Below are 17,772 nucleotides of genomic sequence, written 5' to 3' on the forward strand. Positions count from 1 at the left end.
GGAACTGTACACGGTGACTCCCAGTGTGATACAGAGACCGGAACTGTACACAGTGACTCCCAGTGTGATACAGAGACAGGGACTGTACACAGTGACTCCCAGTGTGATACAGAGACAGGAACTGTACACAGTGACTCCCAGTGTGATACAGAAACAGGAATTGTACACGGTCACTCCCAGTGTGATACAGAGACAGGAACTGTACACGGTGACTCCCAGTGTGATACAGAGACAGGAACTGGACACAGTAACTCCCAGTGTGATACAGAGACAGGAACTGTGCACGGTCACTCCCAGTGTGATACAGAGACAGGGACTGTACACAGTGACTCCCAGTGTGATACAGAGACAGGAACTGTACACGGTCACTCCCAGTGTGATACAGAGACAGGGACTGTACACGGTGACTCCCAGTGTGATACAGAGAGAGGAACTGTACACGGTGACTCCCAGTGTGATACAGAGACAGGGACTGTACACGGTGACTCCCAGTGTGATACAGAGACAGGGACTGTACACGGTGACTCCCAGTGTGATACAGAGAGAGGAACTGTACACGGTGACTCCCAGTGTGATACAGAGACAGGAACTGTACACGGTGACTCCCAGTGTGATACAGAGACAGGGACTGTACACGGTGACTCCCAGTGTGATACAGAGACAGGGACTGTACACAGTGACTCCCAGTGTGATACAGAGACAGGGACTGTACACAGTGACTCCCAGTGTGATACAGAGACAGGAACTGTACACGGTGACTCCCAGTGTGATACAGAGACAGGGACTGTACACAGTGACTCCCAGTGTGATACAGAGACAGGGACTGTACACGGTGACTCCCAGTGTGATACAGAGACAGGGACTGTACACGGTGACTCCCAGTGTGATACAGAGACAGGGACTGTACACAGTGACTCCCAGTGTTATACAGAGACAGGAACTGTACACTGTGACTCCCAGTGTGATACAGAGACGGGAACTGTACACAGTGACTCCCAGTGTGATACAGAGACAGGAACTGGACACAGTGACTCCCAGTGTGATACAGAGACAGGGACTGTACACGGTGACTCCCAGAGTGATACAGAGACAGGAACTGTACACGGTGACTCCCAGTGTGATACAGAGACAGGAACTGGACACAGTGACCCCCAGTGTGATACAGAGACAGGGACTGTACACGGTGACTCCCAGTGTGATACAGAGAGAGGAACTGTACACGGTGACTCCCAGTGTGATACAGAGACAGGGACTGTACACGGTGACTCCCAGTGTGATACAGAGAGAGGAACTGTACACGGTGACTCCCAGTGTGATACAGAGACAGGAACTGTACACGGTGACTCCCAGTGTGATACAGAGACAGGAACTGTACACGGTGACTCCCAGTGTGATACAGAGACAGGGACTGTACACGGTGACTCCCAGTGTGATACAGAGACAGGAACTGTACACAGTGACTCCCAGTATGATACAGAGACAGGAACTGTACACACTCACTCCCAGTGTGATACAGAGGCAGGGACTGTACACGGTGACTCCCAGTGTGATACAGAGACAGGAACTGTACACGGTGACTCCCAGTGTGATACAGAGACAGGAACTGTACACAGTGACTCCCAGTGTGATACAGAGACCGGAACTGTACACAGTGACTCCCAGTGTGATACAGAGACAGGGACTGTACACAGTGACTCCCAGTGTGATACAGAGAGAGGAACTGTACACGGTGACTCCCAGTGTGATACAGAGATAGGAACTGTACACGGTGACTCCCAGTGTGATACAGAGATAGGAACTGTACTCACTCACTCCCAGTGTGATACAGAGGCAGGGACTGTACACGGTGACTCCCAGTGTGATACAGAGACAGGAACTGTACACGGTGACTCCCAGTGTGATACAGAGACAGGAACTGTACACAGTGACTCCCAGTGTGATACCGAGACCGGGTCTGTACACGGTGACTCCCAGTGTGATACAGAGACAGGAACTGTACACAGTGACTCCCAGTGTGATACAGGGACAGGGACTGTACACGGTGACTCCCAGTGTGATACAGAGAAACGAACTGTACACAGTGACTCCCAGTGTGATACAGAGACCGGAACTGTACAAGGTGACTCCCAGTGTGATACAGAGACAGGGACTGTACACGGTGACTCCCAGTGTGATACAGAGACTGGGACAGTACACAGTGACTCCCAGTGTGATACAGAGACAGGAACTGTACACAGTGACTCCCAGTGTGATACAGAGACAGGGACTGTACACGGTGACTCCCAGTGTGATACAGAGACAGGGACTGTACACGGTGACTCCCAGTGTGATACAGAGACAGGGACTGTACACGGTGACTCCCAGTGTGATACAGAGACAGGAACTGTACACGGTGACTCCCAGTGTGATACAGAGACAGGAACTGTACTCGGTGACTCCCAGTGTGATACAGAGACAGGAACTGTACACGGTGACACCAAGTGTGATACAGAGACAGGAACTGTACACGGTGACTCCCAGTGTGATACAGAGACAGGAACTGTACACAGTGACTCCCAGTGTGATACAGAGACAGGGACTGTACACGGTGACTCCCAGTGTGATACAGAGACAGGAACTGTACACGGTGACACCCAGTGTGATACAGAGACAGGAACTGTACACGGTGACTCCCAGTGTGATACAGAGACAGGAACTGTACACGGTGACTCCCAGTGTGATACAGAGACAGGAACTGTACACAGTGACTCCCAGTGTGATACAGAGACCGGAACTGTACACGGTGACTCCCAGTGTGATACAGAGACAGGGACTGTACACGGTGACTCCCAGTGTGATACAGAGACAGGGACTGTACACGGTGACTCCCAGTGTGATACAGAGACCGGGACTGTACACGGTGACTCCCAGTGTGATACAGAGACAGGGACTGTACACGGTGACTCCCAGTGTGATACAGAGACAGGAACTGTACACAATGACTCCCAGTGTGGTACAGAGACAGGAACTGTACACAGTGACTCCCAGTGTGATACAAAGACAGGGACTGTACACGGTGACTCCCAGTGTGATACAGAGACAGGAACTGTACATGGTGACTCCCAGTGTGATACAGAGACAGGGACTGTACACGGTGACTCCCAGTGTGATACAGAGACAGGAACTGTACACGGTGACTCCCAGTGTGATACAGAGACAGGGACCGTACACAGTGACTCCCAGTGTGATACAGAGACTGGAATTGTACACGGTGACTCCCAGTGTCATCCAGACACAGGGACTGTACACGGTGACTCCCAGTGTCATACAGACACAGGGACTGTACACAGTGACTCCCAGTGTGATACAGAGACAGGAACTGTACACGGTGACTCCCAGTGTGATACAGAGACAGGGACTGTACACAGTGACTCCCAGTGTGATACAGAGACAGGGACTGTACACGGTGACTCCCAGTGTGATACAGAGACAGGGACTGTACACAGTGACTCCCAGTGTGATACAGAGACAGGAACTGTACACAATGACTCCCAGTGTGAGACAGAGACAGGATCTGTACACGGTGACTCCCAGTGTGATACAGAGACAGGAACTGTACACAGTGACTCCCAGTGTGATACAGAGACAGGAACTGTACACGGTGACTCCCAGTGTGATACAGAGACAGGGACTGTACACGGTGACTGCCAGTGTGATACAGAGACAGGGACTGTACACAGTGACTCCCAGTGTGATATAGAGACAGGAACTGTACACGGTGACTCCCAGTGTGATACAGAGACAGGAACTGTACACAGTGACTCCCAGTGTGATATAGAGACAGGGACTGTACACGGTGACCCCCAGTGTGATACAGAGACAGGAACTGTACACGGTGACTCCCAGTGTGATATAGAGACAGGGACTGTACACGGTGACTCCCAGTGTGATACAGAGACAGGAACTGTACACGGTGACTCCCAGTGTGATACAGAGACAGGGACTGTACACGGTGACTCCCAGTGTGATACAGAGACAGGAACTGTACACGGTGACTCCCAGTGTGATACAGAGACAGGAACTGTACACGGTGACTCCCAGTGTGATACAGAGAGAGGAACTGTACACGGTGACTCCCAGTGTGATACAGAGACAGGAACTGTACACGGTGACTCCCAGTGTGATACAGAGACACGAACTGTACACGGTGACTCCCAGTGTGATACAGAGACAGGAACTGTACACGGTGACTCCCAGTGTGATACAGAGACAGGAACTGTACACGGTGACTCCCAGTGTGATACAGAGACAGGAACTGCACACGGTGACTCCCAGTGTGATACAGAGACAGGGACTGTACACGGTGACTCCCAGTGTGATATAGAGACAGGAACTGTACACGGTGACTCCCAGTGTGATACAGAGACAGGAACTGTACACAGTGACTCCCAGTGTGATACAGAGACCGGAATTGTACATAGTGACTCCCAGTGTGATATAGAGACAGGAACTGTACACAGTGACTCCCAGTGTGATACAGAGACCGGAATTGTACACAGTGACTCCCAGTGTGATACAGAGACAGGGACTGTACACGGTGACTCCCAGTGTGATACAGAGATTGGAACTGTAAACTGTGACTCCCAGCGTGATACAGAGACAGGAACTGTTCACAGTGACTCCCAGTGTGATACAGAGACCGGAACTGTACACGGTGACTCCCAGTGTGATACAGAGACAGGGATTGTACACGGTGACTCCCAGTGTGATACAGAGACAGGAACTGTACACGGTGACTCCCAGTGTGATACAGAGACAGGGACTGTACACAGTGACTGCCAGTGTGATACAGAGACAGGAACTGTACACGGTGACTCCCAGTGTGATACAGAGACAGGAACAGCACACGGTGACTCCCAGTGTGATACAGAGACAGGGACTGTACACGGTGACTCCCAGTGTGATATAGAGACAGGAACTGTACACGGTGACTCCCAGTGTGATATAGAGACAGGAACTGTACACAGTGACTCCCAGTGTGATACAGAGACCGGAATTGTACACAGTGACTCCCAGTGTGATACAGAGACAGGGACTGTACACGGTGACACCCAGTGTGATACTGAGATTGGAACTGTAAACTGTGACTCCCAGTGTAATACAGAGACAGGAACTGTTCACAGTGACTCCCAGTGTGATACAGAGACCGGAACTGTACACGGTGACTCCCAGTGTGATACAGAGACAGGAACTGTACACGGTCACTCCCAGTGTGATACAGAGACAGGGACTGAACACAGTGACTGCCAGTGTGATACAGAGACAGGGACTGTACACAGTGACTCCCAGTGTGATATAGAGACAGGGACTGTACACGGTGACTCCCAGTGTGATACAGAGCCTGGGACTGTACACGGTCACTCCCAGTGTGATACAGAGACCGGAACTGTACACAGTGACTCCCAGTGTGATACAGAGACAGGAACTGTACACAGTGACTCCCAGTGTGATACAGAGACAGGAACTGTACACAGTGACTCCCAGTGTGATACAGAGACAGGAACTGTACACGGTCACTCCCAGTGTGATACAGAGACAGGAACTGTACACGGTCACTCCCAGTGTGATACAGAGACAGGAACTGTACACAGTGACTCCCAGTGTGATACAGAGACAGGGACTGTACACAGTGACTCCCAGTGTGATACAGAGACCGAGACTGTACACGGTGACTCCCAGTGTGATACCGAGACAGGAACTGTACACAGTGACTCCCAGTGTGATACAGAGACAGGGACTGTACACAGTGACTCCCAGTGTGATACAGAGACAGGGACTGTACACAGTGACTCCCAGTGTGATACAGAGACAGGAACTGTACTCAGTGACTCCCAGTGTGATACAGAGACAGGAACTGTACTCAGTGACTCCCAGTGTGATACAGAGACAGGGACTGTACACGGTGACTCCCAGTGTGATACAGAGACCGGAAGTGTACACGGTGACTCCCACTGTGATACAGAGACAGGAACTGTACACGGTCACTCCCAGTGTGATACAGAGACAGGGACTGTACACAGTGACTCCCAGTGTGATACAGAGACAGGGACTGTACACAGTGACTCCCAGTGTGATACAGAGACAGGGACTGTACACAGTGACTCCCAGTGTGATACAGAGACAGGAACTGTATACGGTGACTCCCAGTGTGATACAGAGACCGGGACTGTACACGGTGACTCCCAGTGTGATACAGAGACAGGAACTGTACACAGTGACTCCCAGTGTGATACAGAGACAGGGACTGCACACAGTGACTCCCAGTGTGATACAGAGACAGGGACTGTACACAGTGACTCCCAGTGTGATACAGAGACAGGAACTGTACTCAGTGACTCCCAGTGTGATACAGAGACAGGGACTCTACACAGTGACTCCCAGTGTGATACAGAGACAGGGACTGTACACAGTGACTCCCAGTGTGATACAGAGACCGGAATTGTACACAGTGACTCCCAGTGTGATACAGAGACAGGAACTGTATACGGTGACTCCCAGTGTGATACAGAGACCGGGACTGTACACGGTGACTCCCAGTGTGATACAGAGACAGGGACTGTACACAGTGACTCCCAGTGTGATACAGAGACAGGGACTGTACACGGTGACTCCCATTGTGATACAGAGACAGGAACTGTATACGGTGACTCCCAGTGTGATACAGAGACAGGAACTGTACACGGTGACTCCCAGTGTGATACAGAGACCGGAACTGTACTCAGTGACGCCCAGTGTGATACAGAGACAGGGACTGTACACAGTGACTCCCAGTGTGATACAGAGACAGGAACTGTACACAGTGACTCCCAGTGTTATACAGAGACAGGGACTGTACACGGTGACTCCCAGTGTGATACAGAGACAGGAACTGTACACGGTGACTCCCAGTGTGATACAGAGACAGGGACTGTACACGGTGACTCCCAGTGTGATACAGAGACAGGAACTGTACACGGTGACTCCCAGTGTGATACAGAGACAGGAACTGTACACGGTGACTCCCAGTGTGATACAGAGAGAGGAACTGTACACGGTGACTCCCAGTGTGATACAGAGACACGAACTGTACACGGTGACTCCCAGTGTGATACAGAGACAGGAACTGTACACGGTGACTCCCAGTGTGATACAGAGACACGAACTGTACACGGTGACTCCCAGTGTGATACAGAGACAGGGACTGTACACGGTGACTCCCAGTGTGATACAGAGACAGGAACTGTACACGGTGACTCCCAGTGTGATACAGAGACAGGAACTGTACACAGTGACTCCCAGTGTGATACAGAGACAGGGACTGTACACGGTGACTCCCAGTGTGATACAGAGACAGGAACTGTACACAGTGACTCCCAGTGTGATACAGAGACAGGAACTGTACACGGTGACTCCCAGTGTGATACAGAGACAGGAACTGCACACGGTGACTCCCAGTGTGATACAGAGACAGGAACTGTACACAGTGACTCCCAGTGTGATACAGAGACCGGAATTGTACACAGTGACTCCCAGTGTGATACAGAGACAGGGACTGTACACGGTGACTCCCAGTGTGATACAGAGATTGGAACTGTAAACTGTGACTCCCAGTGTGATACAGAGACAGGAACTGTTCACAGTGACTCCCAGTGTGATACAGAGATCGGAACTGTACACGGTGACTCCCAGTGTGATATAGAGACAGGAACTGTACACAGTGACTCCCAGTGTGATACAGAGACCGGAATTGTACACAGTGACTCCCAGTGTGATACAGAGACAGGGACTGTACACGGTGACTCCCAGTGTGATACAGAGATTGGAACTGTAAACTGTGACTCCCAGTGTGATACAGAGACAGGAACTGTTCACAGTGACTCCCAGTGTGATACAGAGAACGGAACTGTACACGGTGACTCCCAGTGTGATACAGAGACAGAAACTGTACACGGTGACTGCCAGTGTGATACAGAGACAGGGACTGTACACAGTGACTCCCAGTGTGATACAGAGACAGGGACTGTACACAGTGACTCCCAGTGTGATACAGAGACTGGGACTGTACACGGTCACTCCCAGTGTGATACAGAGACCGGAACTGTACACAGTGACTCCCATTGTGATACAGAGACAGGAACTGTACACGGTGACTCCCAGTGTGATACAGAGACAAGAACTGTACACAGTGACTCCCAGTGTGATACAGAGACAGGAACTGTACACAGTGACTCCCAGTGTGATACAGAGACAGGAACTGTACACGGTGACTCCCAGTGCGATACAGAGACTGGAACTGTACACGGTCACTCCCAGTGTGATACAGAGACAGGGACTGTACACGGTCACTCCCAGTGTGATACAGAGACCGGAACTGTACACAGTGACTCCCAGTGTGATACAGAGACAGGAACTGTACACAGTGACTCCCAGTGTGATACAGAGACAGGGACTGTACACAGTGACTCCCAGTGTGATACAGAGACAGGAACTGTACACAGTGACTCCCAGTGTGATACAGAGACAGGGACTGTACACAGTGACTCCCAGTGTGATACAGAGACAGGGACTGTACACAGTGACTCCCAGTGTGATACAGAGACAGGGACTGTACACAGTGACTCCCAGTGTGATACAGAGACAGGGACTGTACACAGTGACTCCCAGTGTGATACAGAGACAGGAACTGTACTCAGTGACTCCCAGTATGATACAGAGACAGGAACTGTACTCAGTGACTCCCAGTGTGATACAGAGACAGGGACTGTACACAGTGACTCCCAGTGTGATACAGAGACAGGATCTGTACACGGTGACTCCCAGTGTGATACAGAGACAGGAACTGTACACAGTGACTCCCAGTGTGATACAGAGACAGGAACTGTACACGGTGACTCCCAGTGTGATACAGAGACAGGGACTGTACACAGTGACTCCCAGTGTGATACAGAGACAGGGACTGCACACAGTGACTCCCAGTGTGATATAGAGACAGGAACTGTACACGGTGACTCCCAGTGTGATACAGAGACAGGAACTGTACACAGTGACTCCCAGTGTGATATAGAGACAGGGACTGTACACGGTGACCCCCAGTGTGATACAGAGACAGGAACTGTACACAGTGACTCCCAGTGTGATATAGAGACAGGGACTGTACACGGTGACTCCCAGTGTGATACAGAGACAGGAACTGTACACGGTGACTCCCAGTGTGATACAGAGACAGGGACTGTACACGGTGACTCCCAGTGTGATACAGAGACAGGAACTGTACACGGTGACTCCCAGTGTGATACAGAGACAGGAACTGTACACGGTGACTCCCAGTGTGATACAGAGACAGGAACTGTACACGGTGACTCCCAGTGTGATACAGAGACACGAACTGTACACGGTGACTCCCAGTGTGATACAGAGACAGGAACTGTACACGGTGACTCCCAGTGTGATACAGAGACAGGAACTGTACACGGTGACTCCCAGTGTGATACAGAGACAGAAACTGCACACGGTGACTCCCAGTGTGATACAGAGACAGGGACTGTACACGGTGACTCCCAGTGTGATATAGAGACAGGAACTGTACACGGTGACTCCCAGTGTGATACAGAGACAGGAACTGTACACAGTGACTCCCAGTGTGATACAGAGACCGGAATTGTACACAGTGACTCCCAGTGTGATATAGAGACAGGAACTGTACACAGTGACTCCCAGTGTGATATAGAGACAGGAACTGTACACAGTGACTCCCAGTGTGATACAGAGACCGGAATTGTACACAGTGACTCCCAGTGTGATACAGAGACAGGGACTGTACACGGTGACTCCCAGTGTGATACAGAGATTGGAACTGTAAACTGTGACTCCCAGCGTGATACAGAGACAGGAACTGTACACAGTGACTCCCAGTGTGATACAGAGACCGGAACTGTACACGGTGACTCCCAGTGTGATACAGAGACAGGGACTGTACACGGTGACTCCCAGTGTGATACAGAGACAGGAAATGTACACGGTGACTCCCAGTGTGATACAGAGACCGGGACTGTACACAGTGACTGCCAGTGTGATACAGAGACAGGAACTGTACACGGTGACTCCCAGTGTGATACAGAGACAGGAACAGCACACGGTGACTCCCAGTGTGATACAGAGACAGGGACTGTACACGGTGACTCCCAGTGTGATATAGAGACAGGAACTGTACACGGTGACTCCCAGTGTGATATAGAGACAGGAACTGTACACAGTGACTCCCAGTGTGATACAGAGACCGGAATTGTACACAGTGACTCCCAGTGTGATACAGAGACAGGGACTGTACACGGTGACACCCAGTGTGATACAGAGATTGGAACTGTAAACTGTGACTCCCAGTGTGATACAGAGACAGGAACTGTTCACAGTGACTCCCAGTGTGATACAGAGACCGGAACTGTACACGGTGACTCCCAGTGTGATACAGAGACAGGAACTGTACACGGTCACTCCCAGTGTGATACAGAGACAGGGACTGAACACAGTGACTGCCAGTGTGATACAGAGACAGGGACTGTACACAGTGACTCCCAGTGTGATACAGAGACAGGGACTGTACACGGTGACTCCCAGTGTGATACAGAGCCTGGGACTGTACACGGTCACTCCCAGTGTGATACAGAGACCGGAACTGTACACAGTGACTCCCAGTGTGATACAGAGACAGGAACTGTACACGGTGACTCCCAGTGTGATACAGAGACAGGAACTGTACACAGTGACTCCCAGTGTGATACAGAGACAGGAACTGTACACGGTCACTCCCAGTGTGATACAGAGATAGGAACTGTACACGGTCACTCCCAGTGTGATACAGAGACAGGAACTGTACACAGTGACTCCCAGTGTGATACAGAGACAGGGACTGTACACAGTGACTCCCAGTGTGATACAGAGACCGGGACTGTACACGGTGACTCCCAGTGTGATACCGAGACAGGAACTGTACACAGTGACTCCCAGTGTGATACAGAGACAGGGACTGTACACAGTGACTCCCAGTGTGATACAGAGACAGGGACTGTACACAGTGACTCCCAGTGTGATACAGAGACAGGAACTGTACTCAGTGACTCCCAGTGTGATACAGAGACAGGAACTGTACTCAGTGACTCCCAGTGTGATACAGAGACAGGGACTGTACACGGTGACTCCCAGTGTGATACAGAGACCGGAAGTGTACACGGTGACTCCCAGTGTGATACAGAGACAGGAACTGTACACGGTCACTCCCAGTGTGATACAGAGACAGGGACTGTACACAGTGACTCCCAGTGTGATACAGAGACAGGGACTGTACACAGTGACTCCCAGTGTGATACAGAGACAGGGACTGTACACGGTGACTCCCAGTGTGATACAGAGACAGGAACTGTATACGGTGACTCCCAGTGTGATACAGAGACCGGGACTGTACACGGTGACTCCCAGTGTGATACAGAGACAGGAACTGTACACAGTGACTCCCAGTGTGATACAGAGACAGGGACTGCACACGGTGACTCCCAGTGTGATACAGAGACAGGGACTGTACACAGTGACTCCCAGTGTGATACAGAGACAGGGACTGTACACGGTGACTCCCATTGTGATACAGAGACAGGAACTGTATACGGTGACTCCCAGTGTGATACAGAGACAGGAACTGTACACGGTGACTCCCAGTGTGATACAGAGACCGGAACTGTACACGGTGACTCCCAGTGTGATACAGAGACAGGAACTGTACACAGTGACTCCCAGTGTGATACAGAGAGAGGAACTGTACACGGTGACTCCCAGTGTGATACAGAGACAGGGACTGTACACGGTGACTCCCAGTGTGATACAGAGACAGGAACTGTACACGGTGACTCCCAGTGTGATACAGAGACAGGGACTGTACACAGTGACTGCCAGTGTGATACAGAGACAGGAACTGTACACGGTGACTCCCAGTGTGATACAGAGACAGGAACAGCACACGGTGACTCCCAGTGTGATACAGAGACAGGGACTGTACACGGTGACTCCCAGTGTGATATAGAGACAGGAACTGTACACGGTGACTCCCAGTGTGATATAGAGACAGGAACTGTACACAGTGACTCCCAGTGTGATACAGAGACCGGAATTGTACACAGTGACTCCCAGTGTGATACAGAGACAGGGACTGTACACGGTGACACCCAGTGTGATACAGAGATTGGAACTGTAAACTGTGACTCCCAGTGTGATACAGAGACAGGAACTGTTCACAGTGACTCCCAGTGTGATACAGAGACCGGAACTGTACACGGTGACTCCCAGTGTGATACAGAGACAGGAACTGTACACGGTCACTCCCAGTGTGATACAGAGACAGGGACTGAACACAGTGACTGCCAGTGTGATACAGAGACAGGGACTGTACACAGTGACTCCCAGTGTGATACAGAGACAGGGACTGTACACGGTGACTCCCAGTGTGATACAGAGCCTGGGACTGTACACGGTCACTCCCAGTGTGATACAGAGACCGGAACTGTACACAGTGACTCCCAGTGTGATACAGAGACAGGAACTGTACACAGTGACTCCCAGTGTGATACAGAGACAGGAACTGTACACAGTGACTCCCAGTGTGATACAGAGACAGGAACTGTACACGGTCACTCCCAGTGTGATACAGAGACAGGAACTGTACACGGTCACTCCCAGTGTGATACAGAGACAGGAACTGTACACAGTGACTCCCAGTGTGATACAGAGACAGGGACTGTACACAGTGACTCCCAGTGTGATACAGAGACCGGGACTGTACACGGTGACTCCCAGTGTGATACCGAGACAGGAACTGTACACAGTGACTCCCAGTGTGATACAGAGACAGGGACTGTACACAGTGACTCCCAGTGTGATACAGAGACAGGGACTGTACACAGTGACTCCCAGTGTGATACAGAGACAGGAACTGTACTCAGTGACTCCCAGTGTGATACAGAGACAGGAACTGTACTCAGTGACTCCCAGTGTGATACAGAGACCGGAAGTGTACACGGTGACTCCCAGTGTGATACAGAGACAGGAACTGTACACGGTCACTCCCAGTGTGATACAGAGACAGGGACTGTACACAGTGACTCCCAGTGTGATACAGAGACAGGGACTGTACACAGTGACTCCCAGTGTGATACAGAGACAGGGACTGTACACAGTGACTCCCAGTGTGATACAGAGACAGGAACTGTATACGGTGACTCCCAGTGTGATACAGAGACCGGGACTGTACACGGTGACTCCCAGTGTGATACAGAGACAGGAACTGTACACAGTGACTCCCAGTGTGATACAGAGACAGGGACTGCACACAGTGACTCCCAGTGTGATACAGAGACAGGGACTGTACACAGTGACTCCCAGTGTGATACAGAGACAGGAACTGTACTCAGTGACTCCCAGTGTGATACAGAGACAGGGACTCTACACGGTGACTCCCAGTGTGATACAGAGACAGGGACTGTACACAGTGACTCCCAGTGTGATACAGAGACCGGAATTGTACACAGTGACTCCCAGTGTGATACAGAGACAGGAACTGTATACGGTGACTCCCAGTGTGATACAGAGACCGGGACTGTACACGGTGACTCCCAGTGTGATACAGAGACAGGGACTGTACACAGTGACTCCCAGTGTGATACAGAGACAGGGACTGTACACGGTGACTCCCATTGTGATACAGAGACAGGAACTGTATACGGTGACTCCCAGTGTGATACAGAGACAGGAACTGTACACGGTGACTCCCAGTGTGATACAGAGACCGGAACTGTACTCAGTGACGCCCAGTGTGATACAGAGACAGGGACTGTACACAGTGACTCCCAGTGTGATACAGAGACAGGAACTGTACACAGTGACTCCCAGTGTTATACAGAGACAGGGACTGTACACGGTGACTCCCAGTGTGATACAGAGACAGGAACTGTACACGGTGACTCCCAGTGTGATACAGAGACAGGGACTGTACACGGTGACTCCCAGTGTGATACAGAGACAGGAACTGTACACGGTGACTCCCAGTGTGATACAGAGACAGGAACTGTACACGGTGACACCCAGTGTGATACAGAGAGAGGAACTGTACACGGTGACTCCCAGTGTGATACAGAGACAGGAACTGTACACGGTGACTCCCAGTGTGATACAGAGACACGAACTGTACACGGTGACTCCCAGTGTGATACAGAGACAGGGACTGTACACGGTGACTCCCAGTGTGATATAGAGACAGGAACTGTACACGGTGACTCCCAGTGTGATACAGAGACAGGAACTGTACACAGTGACTCCCAGTGTGATACAGAGACAGGGACTGTACACGGTGACTCCCAGTGTGATACAGAGACAGGAACTGTACACAGTGACTCCCAGTGTGATACAGAGACAGGAACTGTACACGGTGACTCCCAGTGTGATACAGAGACAGGAACTGCACACGGTGACTCCCAGTGTGATACAGAGACAGGAACTGTACACAGTGACTCCCAGTGTGATACAGAGACCGGAATTGTACACAGTGACTCCCAGTGTGATACAGAGACAGGGACTGTACACGGTGACTCCCAGTGTGATACAGAGATTGGAACTGTAAACTGTGACTCCCAGTGTGATACAGAGACAGGAACTGTTCACAGTGACTCCCAGTGTGATACAGAGAACGGAACTGTACACGGTGACTCCCAGTGTGATATAGAGACAGGAACTGTACACAGTGACTCCCAGTGTGATACAGAGACCGGAATTGTACACAGTGACTCCCAGTGTGATACAGAGACAGGGACTGTACACGGTGACTCCCAGTGTGATACAGAGATTGGAACTGTAAACTGTGACTCCCAGTGTGATACAGAGACAGGAACTGTTCACAGTGACTCCCAGTGTGATACAGAGAACGGAACTGTACACGGTGACTCCCAGTGTGATACAGAGACAGAAACTGTACACGGTCACTCCCAGTGTGATACAGAGACAGGGACTGTACACAGTGACTCCCAGTGTGATACAGAGACAGGGACTGTACACAGTGACTCCCAGTGTGATACAGAGACTGGGACTGTACACGGTCACTCCCAGTGTGATACAGAGACCGGAACTGTACACAGTGACTCCCAGTGTGATACAGAGACAGGAACTGTACACAGTGACTCCCAGTGTGATACAGAGACAGGAACTGTACACGGTGACTCCCAGTGTGATACAGAGACAAGAACTGTACACAGTGACTCCCAGTGTGATACAGAGACAGGAACTGTACACGGTCACTCCCAGTGTGATACAGAGACAGGAACTGTACACGGTCACTCCCAGGGTGATACAGAGACAGGGACTGTACACGGTGACTCCCAGTGCGATACAGAGACTGGAACTGTACACGGTCACTCCCAGTGTGATACAGAGACAGGGACTGTACACGGTGACTCCCAGTGTGATACAGAGACCGGAACTGTACACAGTGACTCCCAGTGTGATACAGAGACAGGAACTGTACACAGTGACTCCCAGTGTGATACAGAGACAGGGACTGTACACAGTGACTCCCAGTGTGATACAGAGACAGGAACTGTACACAGTGACTCCCAGTGTGATACAGAGACAGGGACTGTACACAGTGACTCCCAGTGTGATACAGAGACAGGGACTGTACACAGTGACTCCCAGTGTGATACAGAGACAGGGACTGTACATAGTGACTCCAAGTGTGATACAGAGACAGGAACTGTACACAGTGACTCCCAGTGTGATACAGAGACAGGGACTGTACACAGTGACTCCCAGTGTGATACAGAGACAGGAACTGTACACAGTGACTCCCAGTGTGATACAGAGACAGGGACTGTACACAGTGACTCCCAGTGTGATACAGAGACAGGGACTGTACACAGTGACTCCCAGTGTGATACAGAGACAGGAACTGTACTCAGTGACTCCCAGTGTGATACAGAGACAGGAACTGTATACGGTGACTCCCAGTGTGATACAGAGACAGGGACTGTACACGGTGACTCCCAGTGTGATACAGAGACAGGATCTGTACACGGTGACTCCCAGTGTGATACAGAGACAGGAACTGTACACAGTGACTCCCAGTGTGATACAGAGACAGGAACTGTACACGGTCACTCCCAGTGTGATACAGAGACAGGGACTGTACACGGTGACTCCCAGTGTGATACAGAGACAGGGACTGTACACAGTGACTCCCAGTGTGATATAGAGACAGGAACTGTACACGGTGACTCCCAGTGTGATACAGAGACAGGAACTGTACACAGTGACTCCCAGTGTGATATAGAGACAGGGACTGTACACTGTGACCCCCAGTGTGATACAGAGACAGGAACTGTACACAGTGACTCCCAGTGTGATATAGAGACAGGGACTGTACACGGTGACTCCCAGTGTGATACAGAGACAGGAACTGTACACGGTGACTCCCAGTGTGATACAGAGACAGGGACTGTACACGGTGACTCCCAGTGTGATACAGAGACAGGAACTGTACACGGTGACTCCCAGTGTGATACAGAGACAGGAACTGTACACGGTGACTCCCAGTGTGATACAGAGAGAGGAACTGTACACGGTGACTCCCAGTGTGATACAGATACAGGAACTGTACACGGTGACTCCCAGTGTGATACAGAGACACGAACTGTACACGGTGACTCCCAGTGTGATACAGAGACAGGAACTGTACACGGTGACTCCCAGTGTGATACAGAGACAGGAACTGTACACGGTGACTCCCAGTGTGATACAGAGACAGAAACTGCACACGGTGACTCCCAGTGTGATACAGAGACAGGGACTGTACACGGTGCCTCCCAGTGTGATATAGAGACAGGAACTGTACACGGTGACTCCCAGTGTGATACAGAGACAGGAACTGTACACAGTGACTCCCAGTGTGATACAGAGACCGGAATTGTACACAGTGACTCCCAGTGTGATATAGAGACAGGAACTGTACACAGTGACTCCCAGTGTGATATAGAGACAGGAACTGTACACAGTGACTCCCAGTGTGATACAGAGACCGGAATTGTACACAGTGACTCCCAGTGTGATACAGAGACAGGAACTGTACACGGTGACACCCAGTGTGATACAGAGAGAGGAACTGTACACGGTGACTCCCAGTGTGATACAGAGACAGGAACTGCACACGGTGACTCCCAGTGTGATACAGAGACAGGAACTGTACACAGTGACTCCCAGTGTGATACAGAGACCGGAATTGTACACAGTGACTCCCAGTGTGATACAGAGACAGGGACTGTACACGGTGACTCCCAGTGTGATACAGAGATTGGAACTGTAAACTGTGACTCCCAGTGTGATACAGAGACAGGAACTGTTCACAGTGACTCCCAGTGTGATACAGAGAACGGAACTGTACACGGTGACTCCCAGTGTGATATAGAGACAGGAACTGTACACAGTGACTCCCAGTGTGATACAGAGACCGGAATTGTACACAGTGACTCCCAGTGTGATACAGAGACAGGGACTGTACACGGTGACTCCCAGTGTGATACAGAGATTGGAACTGTAAACTGTGACTCCCAGTGTGATACAGAGACAGGAACTGTTCACAGTGACTCCCAGTGTGATACAGAGAACGGAACTGTACACGGTGACTCCCAGTGTGATACAGAGACAGAAACTGTACACGGTCACTCCCAGTGT

This window comes from Chiloscyllium punctatum, chromosome 47 (assembly GCF_047496795.1).
Source record: "Chiloscyllium punctatum isolate Juve2018m chromosome 47, sChiPun1.3, whole genome shotgun sequence".
Taxonomy (NCBI): Eukaryota; Metazoa; Chordata; class Chondrichthyes; order Orectolobiformes; family Hemiscylliidae; genus Chiloscyllium; species Chiloscyllium punctatum.